General features: G+C 35.4%; 1 protein-coding gene across 1 annotated transcript in view; it reads right to left on the reverse strand.

Annotated features, from left to right (window-relative positions):
- The window catches only part of Ctnna3 (catenin alpha 3), a 1,328,241-nt gene that overhangs the window by 471,115 nt on the left and 834,981 nt on the right, over nt 1-22,145 (reverse strand). The gene's annotated exons all lie outside the window — the stretch shown is intronic.

The following is a 22,145-nucleotide window of genomic DNA, read 5'->3' on the forward strand; positions in this document are numbered from 1 at the left end:
CTGTTGGCCAATAGGGAATCAAGATAGGCGGGACTAGGAGAGAAGGAGGATTCTGGGAAATGTAGTAGGGCATTGTCATGTGATCCCAGGAGGAGAGGATGTATGAGTTTGGCATTCTCGGTAAGATAACACCTTATAGAAATACATATATTAGTAGTTATGGGTTAATACTTAAGACAGAGCTAGCCTATAAGAAGCCCTAGACATTGGTCAACAGCACTGTAACTAATAGAATCTCTGTGTGTTATTTGGGGACTCTAAAACGGCGACAGGACCCAGGCAGGAATCCTGTAACATTCTGGGAATCAAATTCATGTTGGTAGGCTTGCACAACAAGTGTTTGGACTCATGGCTCCATCTCTGTAGCCCCCAGACCAATTCTAAAAATGGGAAATACCATTCATTTCTAAAGAAGCGCATAGTCTTTAGAATGTCAGTGGACATTGGACCATCATCTGTAGCATCTTCAGAGTAACATCATTCTTTTGTGAACTCTAACAATAATTCATTTTCATTGATAAACAATAAAAATGTTTACCATGCCCCCTAAAACATACAGATTCTGCAAAGGCTACCACGTCAGCAGAGATAATACAGGAGTTGACCAAAACTAAAACCAATACTCATTTGTTTGTTTTAATTGACTCTCTTGTTCTAACTCTGAAGGTGACTTAACTAAGAATTATCCCTATTCCAGGTGTTGATCCATGGAGAAAGGAAGGAAAAGGAAGCAAAATGATGATATTGAGAGTTGCTAATTAATAGGAAAATAATGGAGGCCGGGGTGTTCATTTATCATGTACCAAGGCTTGGGTTGGATCCCCAACACTTCATAAAATGACATGGTTCTCACACTTTTACAACAGATAGATAGATGCAAAGGGATAGGAAGTGCAAATTTTTGTTTATTGTTAATGTTGCCTTTTGTTTGTTTGGGTAGTTAAGTTTCTGTCCTGCTGTGTTTTGTTTCCCATACTTGGTCTGCTGACTAAAAACAACAGGTATTTATTGCAGCTCTTTCATTTTGCTATAGTTTGAACCTGTGGCTCCAGTTACTTCTGATATGTTATGCTCTTTGATTATCAGTGTTGAATGTATGAGATAGAAGAAAACCCAGTGATCTTATCAGCATTCCTTTCGTAATGATTCAAAGACCTTAGCTGATCTGGACTCTTCTCTCTGCCTTTCTGACTCTTCTTAGTCTTATTTATGAAGTGTTTGGGATGCTTAGAAATCATGAGGAATATCAGAACAAAGCTTATCCATTCCATCTTCCTGGCAGTCCTATTGTTCTAGCTATGTGGTATGATAAATCATTCCTATTTCTATGCCACAGCCCCTTGATCACCAATAAGGTTATATGATATGCTCTGACAGTTCTAATTCAGTAACTATTAATGAATTTTAAACTCTATTCAGATCTGGCATTAGTGGAAATTAAAATAAAGGAGAGATATTTCCAGCATGACCACTTTTCTATGAATTTCTTTATTTGCATATGAAAATAAGAAGTTGGTTCCAATAGTCAAGTTTACTTTTTCTGTTAGGTTTCTTTTTTATCATTGAATATACATCTTTTGACAGCAATGTAGAGAGTCTTAACTAAATTATAATGAACTGAATGAGATATATTCTTTTTGTCTATGAAGTAGATAATCTAGTTATTGCCAATAAGTCTACCCAAGCCATTGTCTAGACCAGTCTTTCTTGCTGTGCTGTCAATAATGTCATACATACTATGTTGAAAGAAATTTGTTTCAGCCTTTTTTTATTTCAGCCTTTTCAATAAGTCATATGTTTCCTGAAGGGAGAGAACTTGACTTTATGACATCATTCCCCAAGCCTCATACAGAAGGAAGGTTTAAACAAGTTGTGCCAGATGAACGAATGCATAATAAAAAGACTGTTCTTTCAAATCAAATCCATGGCTTCTTCTATAGTTAATACACACACACACACACACACACACACACACACACACACACACACACACTATGGAGCTCATTTACTCTTCTTATTTATGTGTGTTTATTGCTGAACACATGGAATTAGATGACCTGTAACATGGTTAGGTAATAAAGGAATAATGTTAAAGTTGATAGTTTGGGGCATTTCTACAAGAAAAAGCCTGAAACACACATTCACAGATGATATAGTTGATTAATAAAGAAGAAAAATGGCTTCTATGTGTGTAGATGTAAAAAAAAAAAAGTGGCATTTGAAATATATCTGGAGGATTAAGTTTTTTGTATAAGACATAGGCTCAGTTCTCCAGGCAGAATAATGTGTAACTGAGTAAGAATGGTTTTAAATGAGAATTATTTTCTGATCTCCTTTAGTAAGAGAAAACAAAGCAACACTCTCATCCTGTTTCGCAGACAGTACTTTCTGCAGTGTGGTAGGTACTGAAGCAGGGAAGAACATGCACCATCTGTATCATTTTAAGAACTTGACTTGGCTCCTGGAAATGTGTCCTACTGCCCTTGAGAAAGAGAGCAGCTTCAGCAGGTTGAAAAACTACTGGTCAATCAACAAGTGTTCATTGAGCACTCCAGTTCTGCATTCAGAATACTATGTTGCTGTGTATAAAATATATTCCCCTTTGAGGATTTCAGTGGGAGGAGTGCTGTTGGCATACTACACTGTACATGAAATGAAGGGCAACACATAATTTCATTGTTGAATATGTTCTATTTTCACAATTACATCTCAGAAAGCAGAGGGCTGTTTTGAGATAGAGGAGCAAATTAAAAGCAATAATAATATACCAGAACCTCTAAAGAAAGAAAGTGCTTTGTTATAATTACATTCAAAGATGGGATTTTTGTCTATGAAATTATTTAAGTTTGAGCAAAGTCTCTCTCTGTAGCAGAGTCTAGTGTGCAACTTGCTGTGTAGATGAGGCTAGATTCAAACTTGTGCTATTCTTTAGAGTCCGCCATGAGTGTTAGGACTATAGGCATGTCATCCTGCCTGATATGTAATTGTCATTCTTAAAATAGTTTATTCCACTGTTATGATACTTTGACTTCAAGAAACTCTCTTTTGTTGTTGATTTGTTTAACTATTTGTTCAGCTTAAGTTCTCAATTTCTCAAGCTTGTCATGTGGAAGAATAGTCTTTTATAATATTGTCCTTTCATTCCATCAACTATGATAGATACCACCCTGATTTTCTATGTTGTATGTCCAGTACTTTGCCAAAATTTACATAAATATAACAAACTAAACACAGTAAAATATTTGAAATAAGCATGACTACTGTGACTACATAGGAAAATTATTTTCCTTGATCTTGTGCTTCTGTAAGAGTCCATAGATTTGTTGTCACCTTTCAAGCTCTGATTGACTGTAGGGAAAGTTAGGTGACCTTTCCCAAGCAAGCACTGCAATTAAGAAAATCTTAGGAAGTCATACATATTATGGATTAATTTAATTTGAACATAAACTTTATAGTTATTGCTGCTAAATGTTCCTTTTTCTGAGTCATTCATCTACCTTGGCAGGATATGATGAGTCATGGCTCACCATATATATTAGCTCTTCCTCTTAGATTTACATTGACTATAAATCTAGCTAAATTACTAGGTTTTGAAAGGATGATTATAATAGTATATTTTCAAGTTGCATGAAATTCAAAAGAGGTAATATAAGGAAAATGTTAATCAGAATGTTTAGAACATAGCATATGCTCAATAAATGCTAGATTCTTTTTCAAAAATATTTTAAAAATATGACAAAGCATATCCTTCAGAGTAATATTTTTCTTCATACCAAAACTATTTCTGTTAATTTTCTGGAAATTTTCTCATTATGGTAATATTCAATTTCAATTTTTTCCCATCTTTGATACAAATAGTTGGCAAAAATCTCTAGTTATATTTATTGTATATAATTATAATTAATATAATATATTCATCATATAGATACATGCAAAAATAGTCACAGGAAACAAAGGTCCATAAATAATAAGATACAACAGCCTTAAATATACATTCATAATTAATGGTAGACTCATTGATCAGAAATGGTTGGACAGATAGCATGTTTATAGAGTTTCAAAAAGGATGGAATTCACTCTTAGGCATGTACTCAAAAGAAGCACATTCATACAACAAGGACATCTGTTCATCGATGTTCATCACAGCATTATTTGTAATAGCCAGAGCCTGGAAACTGCCTAGATGCTCCTCAACTGAAGAATGGATAGAGAAAATGTGGTCCATTTACACAATAGAGTACTACTCAGCCGAAAACAAAACAAAAACATGGAATCTTGAAATTCGCAGGAAAATGGACTGAACTAGAAGAAACCATTCTGAGCCAGGTAACCCAGTCACAAAAAGACAAACATGGTATGTATTCACTCACATGTGGATTTTAGACATAGAGTAAAGAATTACCAGCCTACAATTCACACTGCCAGAGAAGCTAGTAAACAAGGAGGTCCCTAAGAGAGACATACATGGTCCCCTGGAGAAGGGGAAAGGGACAAGATCTCCTGAGCAAATTGGGAGCAATGTAGGGAGGGAAGATGGAAGTAGGAGAATAGGAAGGGGGGAAGAAGAGGGGTGAGGAAGACATGATGGGGCAGGGAGTTTGAGTTGGGGGAGAACAGAAGAGATAATATAATATAATAGAGAGAGACATTATAGGTTTAAAGAGAAATTGGGCACTAGGGAAATGTCTGGAGAGTTACAAAGATGACACCAACTAACAATCTAAGCAACAGAGGAGAGGCCACCTTAAATGACCTCTCCTGATAATGAGATTGATGACTAATTCATATACCATCTTATAACCTTCATCCAGCAGCTGGTGGAAGTAGAAGCAGACACCCACAGCTAAACCTTGAACTGAACTGAAATCTTGTTACAGAGAAGGAGGACTGATGAGCAAAGGGGTCCATACCAGACTGGTGAAACCCACAGAAATAGCTGACCTGAACAAGGAGAGCTCTTGTTCCCCAGACTGATAGCTGGGAAACCAGCATGGTACTGATCCAGACTCCCTGAATGTGGGTGTCAGTGAGGAGACCTTGGAAATCTATGGGGCCTCTTGTAGTAGATCAGTACTTATCCCTGCCTTAGGAATGGACTTTGGGAGCCCATCCCACATGGAGGGATACTCCCTGAGCCTAGACACAAGGGGGTTGGCCTAGGCCCTATCCCAAAGAATATGACAGACTTTGAAGACACCCTATGGAAGGCCTCACTCTCCCTGAGTTAGCAGAAAGGATATGGGATAGGTAGGGTGTTAGTTGGGGGGGCAGCGGAGAAAGGGAAGGAGAGGGACCTGGGATTGACATGTAAAATAATTCTCCTTCAAATTAAAATAAAAAGGAATAAAAATGAAAAAAGGATGGAATTCAAAAAATGTGGGAGTGATCTAGACAGGATGTGGATAAAAGCCTGGATGGGTAATAGAGTTAATGAGTTCAAAATATGAAAGGCAGGATTTGTGTAATTTTGAAGTATAGAATTCTTGGTAATAACCAATGGGTTTCAAATATAAGAGGGAGGCTAAAAAAAAAGAAGCAATTGTAACCATTGGTTGATACTACATTGAGAGGGCAGGAAGAAGGGGAAAACAGAAAGTTTTGCATTTATGATATACAAGGTAGGCAGGTAGTTAAAAGAGGACTGTTATAAAGAGCAAGTATAGTAATCATGGAAGTCAGTAGCAACAAATATCTAAGTCAGAGAGAAAGTTAGAGAGAAAGATAGGGTTGTTTAATTCATTATGCATGGATGATGAAGAAGATAACTCAAAAGACAAATTTCAGGATCTTGCAACTAAGAAGGGGGAAAGGAAAAGCACTAGATAGCAAGACAGAATAAAACAAATTCTTGTTGTGTGGGACTTGAGCCTGCATCATTCATTTCACCCAAGCCTCATTGGAAAAATAAACCAAAGAATCATCTATGCTATGTAGACTTGCAACTGTGATGTGCTGGAAAACATCTAATAGAATATTTATTGGCTGATAGACTTTTCTCATAATGTGGCATGCAGTGTGATGAGTTACAGTGGTTTCAAAATCCACATCCCCCAGTTCTGATTGCTATGTCCTTAGCTTCTTTTCTCAACATAGGAAAGTTATAGTATTTTAGGATACCCATGTTGTTTTCTTTAAATGTATAAAGGCTATAAGAGACCAAATATCTATTTGTGGGTACAAAAAGGGCAAAGAATGTAGAGATGAAAAAGGGTACTTGATGCAAAATCATGCATGAGAGGCAAATGTAAATGTGTAACTGTCACACAAATTGTCATTAAGTCAAAAATGTTCACTAGAATTGAAGAATGTCCAAAATAATAAAAGTGCCAGAATTTAATATGATGCATATGTTTTAAATATTATATGCCCAATACTAGGACACACAAACACACAAATAATAAATGAAACAGCAATACATGAATAGTAAGAAACATAAAAACCTCATTTCAATGGGGAATATGGATCAACATGTAGAACATTGCTATCAAAGCAGAATCAAGCAGCAACATAGAGGCGAAGCTCTAATGAATATATCTAGTTCACTCCTCTAGCAACAAAAGATACACCTTCTTCCTAAATGTGCAGGCTTCATTTCATTATATAGGCCCTACAATAAGCTTTAAATGGGCACAACCATGAATAAATTATTATGAATGAAGGTCGTTCTAAAAGTTAAAAAACAGAGCTAGCATATGACCCAGAAATGATACTTCTGGATGTTTATTCAAAGGAAATCAAAATCTTTTAAGTTATATCATGTTCATCATAAATTGTTCACAATAGCCATGACATGGAAACAACCTAATGCCTGTCAACAGATAAACTGATAGAAAACAATGCATGTTCGTGTATTCAAATATTCAGCTTTGTGGAGATAAATGAATCCTCCCATGGCACACCTGGCAGGCATCCTAAGAGAAGCAAACACAATCTAACAAATTCTGTGTGATAGCTCTTCTATGTGAAATCTGAAATCCTTAAACACAAAATATCAGAACAGAATAGCTATTGCCATGTATTTTCTGGAAGAAAATGATAACCATGGGGTACATGTTAAATTACACTGTCCTCTATACAATGTAAACCAATAGCCAACAACAGCATATTGGAAAAGTAATAAGAGGTTAATTCTCATTATATGTTCTTCTCAAATTATAATAAAGATAGGAAAACTAAAGTAAATTTTAAGAGAAAATTTGGTTCGGCAATAAATATGTCTACCTGCTTGATGGAGGCAATTAGTTACATGGCTATGTATTTATCTACAAACATATCAAGTTGTATTCATTAATTATGTATATCTCTACATATAAATAGTACATTAAGAGAGCACCTTACATTAAGATTGTTTTTAATTTAAATAAAAAATTAATAAAAAAGAGAGCACCTAACAAATGATGGTGTGTGGAGACTAGAAAGATTGTTACATGTTTAAGAGAAAGCACAGCTTTCTAAGTGGCTAAGAGAAAGTACCACCTGAATTACTTCTAGAGGACCTAACATTAGTTCTGAGCACCTATGTGGAATGGCTCATCACTGTAACTCAAGCTTCAGAGGATTTGATGCCCTCTAGTGGTACCTGTACTCAGATGCACGCATGCACGCACACACACACACACACACACACACACACACACACACACACACACACTATTCTGAAAATTATATCATTTCCACATTTTTGTTTAGCATACTCACATAGAAGGCATAATTCATAGCTACATGCATGTTTAGTGCAATATGTGCAATGATTAGTAAAGGGTCGTCTATGTGACTACTCACTAAGGATTCGTGGAATGACTGATGGATAAAATATCTCTCAGTGAAATGTTTCAAGTAATTATTTGTTTTGAAGTCTCTGTTTAAAGATTGGAAACAAATACCTGCATTGAATGACCTCATTATATTTTTTGTTCAGAATGGTTTTCATTTATTTGTCTTGGAATCTCATGATTTATAAGAAACCTTTGGCAGAAACTCAAGTCAGACTATTATTTATTGGCAGCCAGTAGTGTATTCAGCACAGAGAAGCAAAGACTTCTACAGGAAGATGACTGTCATGTCCTTATGAACTTACCAATGAATCTTCACTAACAGGGACTTTCTCCCCCTGCCAAGGAAGACATAAGATATTACTTACACATGCAATTAAAAAAAATCTTCCTGTTGATAGGCAGTTGTGTTGTCATGAGCTGTGATATTCTTGGATTTTCTCTTAATATCCCTTCAAATTATAGAAAGATTTCCTATCCAAAGCCCTTCTCTTAGATTGACATAATACCTGTTTGAAAGCCAAATACTCTTTTCCTAATATAGATGACATATTATTTGATTACCTATTGAATGTCTCTTTCAACAAAACAACTCTACTTGGAAAGTATAAGTGGACTCTTGAGTTGCTGAACAAGGGAGCAAAGTGAAATTCAATGGCAATCAAGTCCTTCACTACTACAGAGCTCTAGAAACTAGCTGCATGATTTTCTTCCCTCCCTTTCCTTCATTTTTCCCCTTTGTTCTTGTTTCCTTCCTTTCATTATAAAAAAAGATTTGGGAAATAAACTTGAAGGTTTTTAAAAGTAAGGATTTTCAAATGTTCTTGTTTATTCCATATGAACACTCTGTTCAAATTAAAGTAATTTTCCAGCCTGTGTCTTTCACAAACATCTTGTAAGTTTCATTGGCACCTCTCCATAAGGGAGCATAAGCTCACATTCCTTTGGGTCCCTATGCTACTTAAAAACACAGATAAAGTCTCAAATTATGTATTCCATATCTGATCACTCACTGGTGTTTAATGACAACATTCTAGGAAAAAGAGCTCATTAAAATTAGATAAAGTCATTGGACATCAAGAAATTACTAATAAAAGCAAACTAGAAAGAAGATGAAATTAAATAAACTTGTAGACTAGTACGGTTTCTAAGAGAGAAACTAGTTTTCTTGTGTAACAAGATACATACATTAATTTAAATCATTTAACTGGTAAGAAATCCAATGTTCAACAGTTAGTTTTGTTTTAAGACAGTAGTTTGGAAAATTAAATGTGATGATGCAGGCCTAAAATCCTAACATATGGGAGGTACAGAAGGGAAACTGACAGTTTGAAGCATTATGAAGTATAAAGTGAAAGTATATATGAAAACAAAATAGAATTGAAGTATATTCTATGGATCCCATGTGAGGGATATTACATGAAAGATATATTTAAACAAAATAAGCTAAACATTTGGCAATAATCTAGTCTTTTAAGCTTAATCAAATTGTTCTTTCTAATACCATTCATAAATTGTGTAAAAGGGGGGAGGGGCAAATACTGCTTGGAATGTGAACTTTATAGCCAGCTACAGCAAATGCTCTAAATTTTAAATCAAAACTTTGAGGACTATTAAGACTTTGAAAATATTGTATGGAAAAAGTCAGAGTTAGCATATTAATCTACCATTTTTTTATCTCAAAGGGTAACTGTTACAAAAGCAAGAATGGTAAATGATTTTAGAAGAGAAGAATTACATTCCAAATACCCCACCACCCTGGTTGTTACATTATCTTAAATAACATACATAATCATCCAGGATCATGTTTTACTAATGCATAATAATTTAAGGGAATGATATAATCATATCATATAATATGTTAAGGGACAAAAAATCAACATTTTTTAAAGGTGTAAAGACAGGAAACTCTAAAAAATAGAGAGCCAAAATTAATCACAAACCCAATGCTGAAATTAAAAATTGCTATGATAAATTATTTATAACTTTTTGGACAGTAAGGAGAAACACTAAAAATCTCATGCTTACAATTAGAGAAATATAAATAAATGAATCTTCCTTGTTAACTCTAAATCAAGAAGACGATTAGTTAACAAATCTTAAAGTTTTTATTTCTTTAATCCTTCACCTTACATAACCTGAGTAACAATTTTGAAACTCATCCTTATTCACAAAATGTGTTAAGTTGTTTATATGTAAGAACACTTTTGTAAATATGAAATGTGTAACTACATGATCTGAAAAAAGCTATCACCTAATGTAGATGCATGAAGGATTATATCATGTCCATAACAGAAAGAAGGTAGCCATATATTCAGAAATTATTTTCACATTCTGAAGGAAACTTTGACTCTAATGCAGTTTCAAAGAATAAGATAAAAGGGAAAGCATATTTTGAGGTACTTAGCATATTTTATCCTTCATTGTGTATAATCAGATTTTGTTGTATGATAAATACAGTTGATGTTTCTTAAAATGTGTGTTAAAACAGAGATTCATCTTTTAAATATGAACCATGTGTTGATCCCTTCCTTGCTACTCTCTAGAAACAATATTTTACCTCTCATTAGTTCCTCTGAAACAACGTATCCTTTCCATACAGTCATGATCTCAGTTTCTGGATCCCCATGAAGTTCTGTTTCTCTATCCTTGCTCTGATTCCACACACTGCCTTCTGCCTTCTTTCCTGTTAATGGTACCTCTGCTTGAAGTTGTCTCTGCTCTTGTCACACACCCCTGGAGGTTGCAAAATCTTCCAAAATTTTGCTTTACTAAAGATCATCTACAATACTAACCTTAAATCAGAAACAAAAATATCCAAATGAAAAATGATAGTTGGTTTGTAGTAACAGTTTTTACACATTTGTTCTTTTTTGCTATTGATAATGATGATGATGAGACAGGGTCTTTACATGTAGCTGAAAGCAGACTGAAACTCTAGCTACTGGGTACTTAGATGATTGACATGTGTCACCATATTCAGCATATGTATTTTTAGATCTGTATCATTATCCTTAGAACACTGCATTTCCTGAGATATTGTCTTAACTAAATCATACTTCGAGAGTTTAGAGGTCACTGGCCATTCCTGACCTTTTGGTTCAGTGTGATCTGGAGTCAACGCTGTCTCTTCTTAATGAGAATGCAGGCAACATTCTGCATTTCAATTGGGGCTTAGAGGTCATTGGCACTGTCAGTTACAACACATGGAATGAGAACCCAGCGTCTTCAAGCCGTAGGCTACAATTTTCCCTGTTTGTCATAGCACAAGGAAAGGGATAAATGGTTGTTTGGATTTGTATAAGGTCCTCAGGTCAGCAAAGTTGTCATAACAGGGTGTAGGCATTTTGGGGATGGGTCATTGGTGATGTTCATATTCATCCTCAAGACAAAGCTCTTAGGAGAAACAGCCACAGACACTCTCTGTTTGGTCAAATATAATGGCTCGAGCACATATTTATTTCAATTTTATATTAAAATAGTGTTATCAACAAATATTTTTGGCACTAACATTACTTCCCAACTACATAGAAAAACCTCAAGATTTAAATGTTATCTTGTATGATTAACCTCTTTCTGTTGGAGTTTACCTTCTAACACCTAAGGGAATAAACAATCTCAGACCAGTAAAGTCAAAAGAAGGGAAGTAGACACACACACACACACACACACACACACACACACACACACACACACACTCACACACTCACACACACACACACACACACACACACACCCCACCACCACCACCACCACCACCACCACTACAACAACAACAACAGAATAACAGGAACCAACAATCATTGGTCATTGATCTCTTTCAACATCAACTGTCTCAATTTCCCAATAAAAATACCTATGTTATAGGAACTAGAAAACATTATCCTGAATGAAGTATCCCAGACCTAGTAAGACAAATACGGTATGCATTCACTTCTATGTGGATACTAGCTGTTAAGTCAGTGATAACCAAGCTACAATCCATAAAACCATGGAGGGTAGGTATAGAGAAAGGGACTAGAAGGAACAGATAGATATCATTATGAAAGGGAATTAGAACTAATATTTTGGATGGATGGGGGAGTCTGGAATGAGAGGATCAAGTGATGTAGGGAGAGGGGGTTGTGGGAATGAATATGGGGAGACAAAGTAAAATTAAGGGGCATTTTAGGAGTGGTATGGAAACCTAATGAATAGAAATTTCTAAACATATATTCATATACAAAGATGATCTAAATGAAATCATCAAGTAATGGGAAATGCAGAGTCCCTAGTGGCCATTTCTTGTCACCAAACTAAGCTTACAGTATCAGGCTTGGGTTACATCTTGAGTTACTGGCCAAAGAGGACCCACAAACAACCCATATTGTTGTCAAGGGTATGGGTTGCTCTCCACAAACTTGACAGCAGATCCCTATTGCTGTGTTTATTGTGATACAACACATTAAACACAGAAATGTCGAGGTGGTGCCTACATAGAGCCTTCATCCCTACATTCCAAAATCTTTGGTATAGGAAGGTACTCGACCTGCTATCAAAATACAAACATAAATACCAAGCCAGCCTCAAAACCATTATCTGCACCAGTGTACTCCCTCCAAGATATGCTATCAGTGGTTCTCAACCGGTAGGTTGTTACCCCTTCAGTGGTTGCAAATAGAATATCCTGTATATTTTATATTTACATTACAATTCATAACAGTAGCAAAATTACAGTTATGAAGTAACAGCAAAATAATGTTTTGGTTGAAGGTCACCACAACATGAGGAAATCTATTAAAGGGATGCAGCATTAGGAAGGTTGAGAACCATTATGCTAGCGTAATGGTGGTACAAAACTTGTAGGAATACCCAAGAAATAACTGATTTGACTTAAGGCCCACATCATGAGATGGAACTTTGTGACCAATAACCTGAGACTACATAGCCCAGGGACCTGTGGCAAAAAATAATAATAATACTGGCCTTAAAAAAAAATGAAAAAAACCCATAGTGATAAAATGACTCCTAATGAAATCCTGCTATACTCATAGATCAGTGCTGTGTTCAGCCATCATTAGAAATGCTTCCTCTTGTAGCACAGAGGGAAAAATATATACAGACCCACAGCCAGACACTACACATAGAATGAGACACATTGGGACAATCAGCCCTAAATAGGATGTCTCCATAAATCCTTTTCTTGGAACTCAGGGAACCCCACAGAAGAGTAAGCAGAAATCATATAAGAGCCAGAGGAGATGGACAACATCAAGAATACAAAGGCCTCTAAATCATCATGAGCAAATCTTATTTAAATTCACAGTGAATGAAGCAACATGCACAGGGCCTACATGGATCTGCAATGGGTACTCTGTTATGGTTTCCACTTTAGTGTTTTCATGGGATTGCTGAGTATGTGAACAAGTGGGTCTCTGATTCTTGTGCCTTGTCTTGGGCTCCTTTCCTTCTGTTGGTTTGCCTTGTCCAACTTCAATGTGATAGTTTTTGGTTTGTATTATTAGATTTTATTTTGTTTGTTTATTTAATTCGGTTTGCTTCCTTAGGGTACTTGGAAGTATGTGGATATGATTTTGTTTATTTCAAGGACTGTGCTTAGAGACAATGAGACTGTTTAATGTGTAAAAGCCTGGTAACTAGAGTTCAATATCTAGAACTTTGAGGGAAGGAGAAAATCAATTCCATAAACTTATCCTGCAATTTCTACACATGTTCCATGGCATGTGTACACACCCCTCTACTACAGCAAACAAACTCATATAAATTTAATGATAATAACACTAGTAGTAATAATAGTGCATATTTTAAATTTACAAACACTGGGCTGGACATATGTATGTTTTCAAATTTACTATTATTGATAGTGTGTTTTCTGATATGTCAAATCCCACGACCATAGCAATTTCTTATAACAAAAAATTGTATCTAAAATGTCAAGAGCTCCCATGCTAAAAAAAAATTATATGGCTTACATGGATTCAATTACTCATGTTTGTCATTTACTGTTGTAAATTTCCATCTCCTCTGCTTAGAATTTCCTTTTGCTATTTTCCCAAATGTCTAACTCTTACTTACCTTTTAGGACCTATAGAAAATGTCAATTTTCTGTGAATCTCTCCACATGAATAATTCTATAATTCCTATGCCATTTCATCCTATCTCTCTCTGGAACACCATTTTTGCTTAATACTTTCTCTTTTCCTATGATAAACTTCCCATGATAAGCTTTTCCTACATGACTAGAATGTTGTTTGAATTTTCTAAGATGTGAATGTTAACATCTTAGTATCACACTATTGGTACTTACATTAATATAATTGCTGCATCTATACTTAATTTTATAATTCAAAGAACGGTGTATTCTCTGATTTGTTGTTAACTCTAAAATTATTGCCTTGGCCTCAGTGTTAAATCATAATGTTGTATGTTTCTTTTTGCACCACTAGCAAATTTTCCCCACTTGAATTCTTTGGGCACAATTTCTGTTACTTCTTCCCTGAAACACTTCCTTAGACATTAAGACTTATTCCTCAGAGCTTCCTTAGTAGGTAACCCCCGAATCCCTACTCCCTGATCTAGCTTATTCTAGTGTCATGGATGCTCCCAAGAGTCTGATAGCTATTTGCTAAAAGTAGCATTTCTCGGAGCATAAGGGAGTTCAAACTTCAGCCAGCAGAAGCTACAGAGAGACAGCAGCATAGAGACAGACATTCATATCAAAACTCAGGAAGCCAGCCTCCTCCTAGCTACACTCTGATACTCTTTCTCCACCCAAACTTCATGACATTGAGAAAGAACCATCTTGATTTATAATCTCAAATCATCTTACTTAGTAATAGTGATTAACCATTTAATTACATAGATTTAAAATAAAATTGCTTCTTTTTTATCTTTCCCATAGCCTCAAATGACTATGCCCCAAATCTCAGAGTATTGTGTTCAATTTTCTGAAGAGAAAATAAATTGTAAGAGTCCTATGATTGTTTTCGTGGATACAACTTTGCAACCACTGAAGAATGAACTTATTTCACATTGATTTTTCTGAACCTGATGTTTAGGCACAAGCAAAACTTCTATTGTCAGCTCTCAAAGATGTATAGAAATTTATTTGCTCCCCCAATGCACAAAATTTAGAAAATCGAGTGTTTACAATCCTTAGATATCATAGGGTTTGATCACAATAAAATAGAAAAAAAAAACAACAGCCAACAAATTTTGTTTCTATTTTCTTGGTCCAATGCCATTGCTGAAGCATGTGCTCTATAGAATCACAATCACAACCTAATCAGAATTAGCTCCTCTTGCATTTAATCTATCCTGTCCACTCAGAGGTAGATGGTGCCAATCACTTCCCATTCTGGCATGTCAGCAGATAATGGGTCATAGTGGGACTTCTATTACTTTGATTAGAAAATGGAATTTTTATAACCCTCAGAGAATGAAGGGGAATGGGAAACACTGATACCTTTCAGCATTCACTTCTCAAGCCACTGTAGCACAACAGTGATGGAACAACAAAATAGTGCCCTGAAGCAAAATCTATACCCTCACTGATCTTATATTTACCATATGAAAATGTACAACCCTCAGTGCACACCCTCTCTCAAACTCAGTGATTTTTATTCCAAGATTCTATGCATCAAATGAACAACTTCCTTCCCTACTTATAGCCTGAAACCTTTTGCAAAGTAGTTTTATATTCCCCAAAAGCTACATTGCCTCTTGTGCCCAACCACATCACTGAAAGTCTATTCGGAGCCTCATGAAGCTCTATAGGAACATTAAGTCATTGGGTACAATTTCATTAGACAGATGGAGAAACAAAAATGCTGTGCTAGGTATCATTGAAGTTGGACCAAGTTTATAAAACATGATTATATTTGTAAAATCTGAGCACTTGTGAGCGGGCTGTCTGATTGAGTCTCTATTCTCCATAAGGAAAATATCCTAGTTTTTCATTTTTTTTTTAAGTAAAGAATCTCATTCAAAGAGATAACTCTTAAGGTCATCTAAGTGTTATACCTCTAGCTCTCCAAAATGACAATTCTTTCTCAGACATCTTTGGTAAGTTGCAGTGTGCTTGGCTTTTATTTAAACATGTCAGCAAGAGGCGATACTTAACAATGTTTTTTTTTTTTTAAAAAAAAATCATTGTTTTTCTGTTTTTCCTTTAAACTGGAAATCCTGAAAATTAATCTAGACATGAACAATCAAGAACCTAGCATATAAAATTGATTTTATTTCACAAGTTAAGTGTCATAACAATTTTAAAGGGATAAAATAATGCAATTGTTACATTACCAACATAATATCATTGTCACCTAAATTGATAAGTCACTTATATGGCTTTCAAAACCTAAATGTATTTTATTTTAAAAAAAAGAGAGAAGAGAGGGGAAGAACTTAAACAGAATTAGAATTTTTCTTTGGAAATGATGAAGTAGAAATAGGAAAGATTATTGGTTATATTATTTATTCCAAAGATAAAGTGCATTTGAAGAAGAAGAAATAAGTAAATAATACAAAAATTCATAATCACGTTGGTGAATACATTTTGCTTTATCAGAAATTATACTTACACAATTTCACTGTAGACAATAAAAATGCTTTCACAGACTTATGATTAGAATTCAACAAACTGCATACAAAATGTCCTTTTCAATTCTGGATGTTGCAGGGTTTTTTGAGAAGCAATATTTTTGCTATCTACTTCTGCAATCAACTGTGCTTATGACCCTGGCTCCATGTTTGTCCTTATTTGACTCCAGATTTTAAACATTAGTCCCAATGATGGAATATTGTAGAATCTTGAATTCTCTCTCGTTCAGCTTTGTGCTATTGTGCAAATGAAGAATGTTGATTTATACATATATATGTAATACATATAATTAGCTCCTCTTGCAATGAAACTATCCTGTCCACTCAGAGGTAGATAACACCAATCACTTCCCATGACTGGCATGTCAGCAGATAATGTGTCATATTGGGACATTTCTCATTTTAATTAGCAAATATAGTTTTTGTAACTCCCAGAGAATGAAGGGGAATGGGAAACACTGGTACATTTCAGCAATATATATCTATCCTCTAAGTCAATTGTTAAAAACAAAATTATTGGTGTATGGAGAAATAGCTCAGTGGTTAAAAGAGTGCATACTACTCTTCTAGAGAGTAGGTACTTCACTATCTCCCATAACTCCAACTCTGGAGAGCTAACAGACTCTCCTCACCTCCTCAGCACCACACTCTTATGCACAACCCCCTCCTCACATACACATCAACTAATAACTAAAACTAATAAGGAATTTTTCAAAAATACTGAACAGTTGAAACCTAAGAATAGTTTAGCCTTTTGTGCTTAGACAAGTTCTGGTATAATTGTTCAAAGATCTGTAACATCTCAGTGTTCCTGTCATCCAGATCACATTTCCTTCTTCTATTTGAAAGGCTGGTCTTAAGGGGACCTCAGAAATGGAGTACTGGAGCCCTCTAGGCTTGCACATTCTGCATGCTCACACAATCAAGCAAGCAGTCATCTACCTCAGCCAAATGTCTGTGATGTCTATGACATTGAGACCCTTTGTCTATAGTTAAACTTAAGTCTTGTCTCTATACTAAGTTGAAATGTGTCTCCTTCTAGATTCAGCTCTTAGGCTGTAGCTGTGCCCCTCAGGGCCTGTCAGAAACAGGCTTTCACTTTAGAGCCCTTTGAAGATTTGATGACATTGAACATGTGTCTCTAATGCTTACAATTTCTTGGCTGAATATTTTTCTGTTGCTTTCATGAGGTTTACATACAACTCAGTTTCAAGACATGTCACTGTTTCAGACACTGTCTCCTAAATATGCTGCAAGTGACAATCCTCCTCTAAAGCAAGTCATTTGTAACAAGACATTTTAGTTGTAGTTGTACTTTAAGCACAATGGGAAACAGAATGATTTAATAATATGTTGAGTGCAAGTTGAATTCAACCGGTCTTAGCAAATAGGAATTAAGTGTCACACTGTCAGCTCCTCCCACTTAGGCTTAATCCCCACTCACTCCAGGGTCAATTTAGAATTAATTTTTTAATAGTTCTGTCTTTTGTCTGGAAGACCTCCAAGACTAGTGAAAAAACAAACAACCTTCAGGCAATCTGACTTACTTCTTAAGCAGCTTTTAATTTGGTGACTACAGACATTTAGTTTGGGTTTAGATTTATTCATTATGGAAAATTTTGTTTTAAAATTGTACTCATACATTATGTGCATTTATTAATGTCTGGGATTTGTGCTATATCCAAAAGTTATGTGACATTTTTTCTAATACATATTGTCAAAATACAAAGCTATAAAACTGCAAACACACACACACACACACACACACACACACACACACACACACACACACACACACACAAATTGGACTATACTCCAGACATACTAATCCCAAACTCCAGGATGCATAGTATAAGCAAAATATGAAATATCTACTTTTAAACGTCAACTTGAGGAGCATAAGAAATGGCTCAGTTGTTCTTCCAGAGGACCCAGGTTCTATTCTAAGCACCCACATGGCAGCTCACAGCCATCTGTAGCTCTAGTTCCAGGGGCTCCAACACTTTCCTTTGGTCTCAAGCATGTATGATGTACAGATACATAAGCTGTCAAAATACAAATATGTGTAAAAACATAACATATTCTAAAAATCAATTTGAAATGCAGAGAAGCCTGGGGATCCTTTCAGAACTTATTCTTTGATTAAAACATGCTAAATCATATTAGCTTTTCAGAAAGTTCCCACAAGGTGCTGGTTCACTTTGAAACAGCTATTATCTAGTATTTCTAAGATCCAAGATTTTCTTAGTGCCTGTCTGTTTACTACTCTAGTCGGTCAGGTGAACCTGGGAGAGTGAGACTTAAAAATCAGGCAGACTAAAGTCTTATGCAATAGCAAGCTTTATTCAGAGCATCAGACAGTTTATACTTTGTGAGTAGCTATAATCACATAAGTAAGGTGTTCAATCACAAGGACAAGCCACATTTGGCAAGAACAAAAAAAAAAAATGTCTCTCCGTAGAGGTACATGAATAACAACAGCTGAAATTAACTCACTCCTATCTGCTATACCTGGGAGGAGCGGGACACTACATTCCAAGAACAGTTCAGGGTTTTAAAGAAACTGAAGACTTTTGTCTTGTTTCCTTGGAGTTTTCTCACAAGTGCTTAGCATTCTCACACAACTCCAATACTGGACTGAGTTCCAATACTTGTCTATTCTCTTACATCTCTATTCAATTATGTTTACAGTATCTGGTACTTAAGGTTTATTATTTATACCTATTGTATTTTATAGTTCATTTTAATTCACATTCTAAAATGTAAAGATTTTGGAAAAGACTAGTTTCATTTGACACATTTTCTTTATCTTCTTATAAGCTAACTAATCCAGACTGGGCATGGTGCCACAGATCTGTAATCCCCATCATTTGGGAGGCAGAAGCAGGAGGATCACTACAACTTTGGGGCCAGAAGGTTTACAAAGCAAACTCCAGTCCTATTAGCCCTACACAGTGTGACCTTGTCTCAGATTAATGCAGAAGAATTTTATCCAAATTACTAATGAATCATTGACATGAATGAGGTAAAGAGTTCATGACTGCTACTAATTAGCCAAAGTCTCAATGTCTCACTAGTATTCAACATATCTACTCTAATCATCCAATTAGTATATTTATATTAATCAGATATAACCAAAAGTAATAGCAATTTTTAATCTTATCAACCAGTAAGTTGATAACCACTGAGTGCCAGTAGTTACGTTTTAGATATTTTCTTTCCAAATATATAGGCAGGTATTTCTACACAGTTGTTATTCAATGAATGTTTGCTGAAATACTAAGTCCTTCCACACATACACAAACTTCTCACTGAAGCAAACAAGTAGCTATATCACCAACTACACCAAGGAAAAGTAGATGAGGAAGGCATGGAGGGAGGTGGAATCCCATTTGGGGTATCTTAAAAGTTAGATACTTTCTAAGTTGCAAAGTATAGAGACTTACAAAAATTCAAATATGTGAGTCTACTCTTTAAGGAAAGGTTTGATTGGCCAAATAAATTTTGGAGGCCATCAGGATGCAGAAGTTTGTTTTAATTAAAGAATTTTAAAATGAATAATAAAAATTCAAAGAATCCATAAAGGATATAAAAATGTTATTAAGGGAATGTATGTATATAAACACACACACACACACACACACATATATATATATTTATGCTACATATATAAAATATTCTGGTTGAAATATTCAATAACCTAATACAAAATAAACTATAACACAAATTTATAACACAAAATAAGTCTCAAGTATTTTAATGTTGTATTTGAAAATAATCACATGATTTTTATGACATTAGTGACTTGTTCTTGAAAATTTTATGAAAGGGGGAGATGAAAACAACTATTTTATTTATATATACACACATGCATATGTAGATATATGTACATATATATGTGTGTAAACAAACACACAATGGAATTTTGCTGAGCAATAAAGAAGAATGAAACTATGTCATTTGCATAAAATGGATGCAGCTGGATAATATCTCAGAGAGTAAGTCAGACTCAAAAGAACAAACATTACACTTTTTTTTCATTTAGGGACTCTAAATTCCCTGTTGAGACATAAAATCATGTATGCATATAATATAAGACAGTAGATGTAAAACTGTCTAGGGAAATTAAGGAGACCAATAGTACTTGGAAAGGAAATAAAGGAAAGCATAGAAAACCCTGGAGTAATGGGGTCAAAGTAAATATTTTTACGAGACACAATGCCATGTACAATAGATATACTCTAATTTTTTTAAAAAAATCAGCAAAGAAAGTGATATAGTATCAAAGTGATTTATGCTACCATAAATCCTTACATCCTTCACCTCTCACCAGAGAAATTTCTTAATGCAGTGGGTGATGGCTAATAAGGAGACTCTCAATTTGTGAAATTAAGGAGAATGGGTGACTGGGCTTGGTTCTAACTGGGACATGCCCTCCCAATGACTGAGGGAACACTGGAGAAGAAGCTGGAGAGGACTGCTGAAAAACCATCTCTTCTGGACATTACAGAACTAGTATATTCATGAACTGGCTGCAGCTGTGTCTTCACAAGCCTTCACAAGCCCTTCTCAAGATTAACTCAGTCCATACCGAAGCATGTATGAGATATGGTCACCAGGCCTCACTCCTAACTGAGGAGCTTTTAGCAGGTGATGGCTACTGAGGGAGGAAAAGCCAGTTTTCTTCAATGACAGTCCATGGTAGGGTGCTCATGGTTCACAGGATAAAGTTACATCCACCCACACATATAGATTACTAACAAGACTCGAAAGGAGGAGGAAGAGGAAGAAGAGGGGAGGAAATACTAACGAAGTTGGGGACAGGATATAATAAGGGTATAGGAGGACTTGGAGTACAAATTGATTAGTGGGTGATTATAATCTCAAGACATTGTATTCATATAAGAAAACACCTAAGAATTTTAATTTTAAAATCTTTCCCCCATTAAAAATGAACAAAGGATATAGGCAAATAAAAAAAATTGAATGCCAACTACTCAGATATGCGGGGGAATGCACATTCTCCCCCCAAAATCAGGAAATTAACAAATCCAATACCATACTTAACAGTCTTTACACTGAAGACACTCCACCAAGCAATAGCATCAAGTGTGGGCCATCACTTAGACATGAGAACACCGGTGAGCAGCTGATGATTGTTCAATTGGTTCCACAACTTTAGAGACCTTGCTGCTGTCCCCTGTTCACCACAAGCTCCCATAGAAGACTATCAGTTGGAAGAGCACTGCTTCAGGCTGGCTAGCCAAGCCTTCTCTTTGTTACCTGACATTAATTCCAAAGAAGCGGACACCTTGACTCTTCCCTCAATAGCATTGGAAATGAAGTTATCAAGTAAGGCAAATCAAGCATTTAACAAGTTTTCCTTACCCCATTTGCTATCTTTATAGAAGTGTATATGTATACCTTTTTCTGTTTTTGAAGTGTGCTTAATACTTAATATTTGCCCTAATATATATTCTGTTTCATGACTTCAAGGAAACTAGTAATCTAAAATATTTCCCTAAAATTATGTTGTTCATTGGATCTTAAGAAACAGTCACCAAGGAAACAGTTTTGACTAGTCATATCTTCTTTTGTTGCTTGGTTGGGTTGGTATGGGTTCGACTGTATTCAAATATTATCTTTCTCTATATCCCAGTAATGTTGGCCTCACATTTCTGATCATCAAGCATGGTGGCATTGAGATTATGGGTCACTGCTACACCATGAACTACTATCTAAAATTCTAAAGCAGCAACTCTTTATCAAAATAAA

The sequence above is a fragment of the Cricetulus griseus genome (assembly GCF_003668045.3).
Source record: "Cricetulus griseus strain 17A/GY chromosome 1 unlocalized genomic scaffold, alternate assembly CriGri-PICRH-1.0 chr1_0, whole genome shotgun sequence".
Taxonomy (NCBI): Eukaryota; Metazoa; Chordata; class Mammalia; order Rodentia; family Cricetidae; genus Cricetulus; species Cricetulus griseus.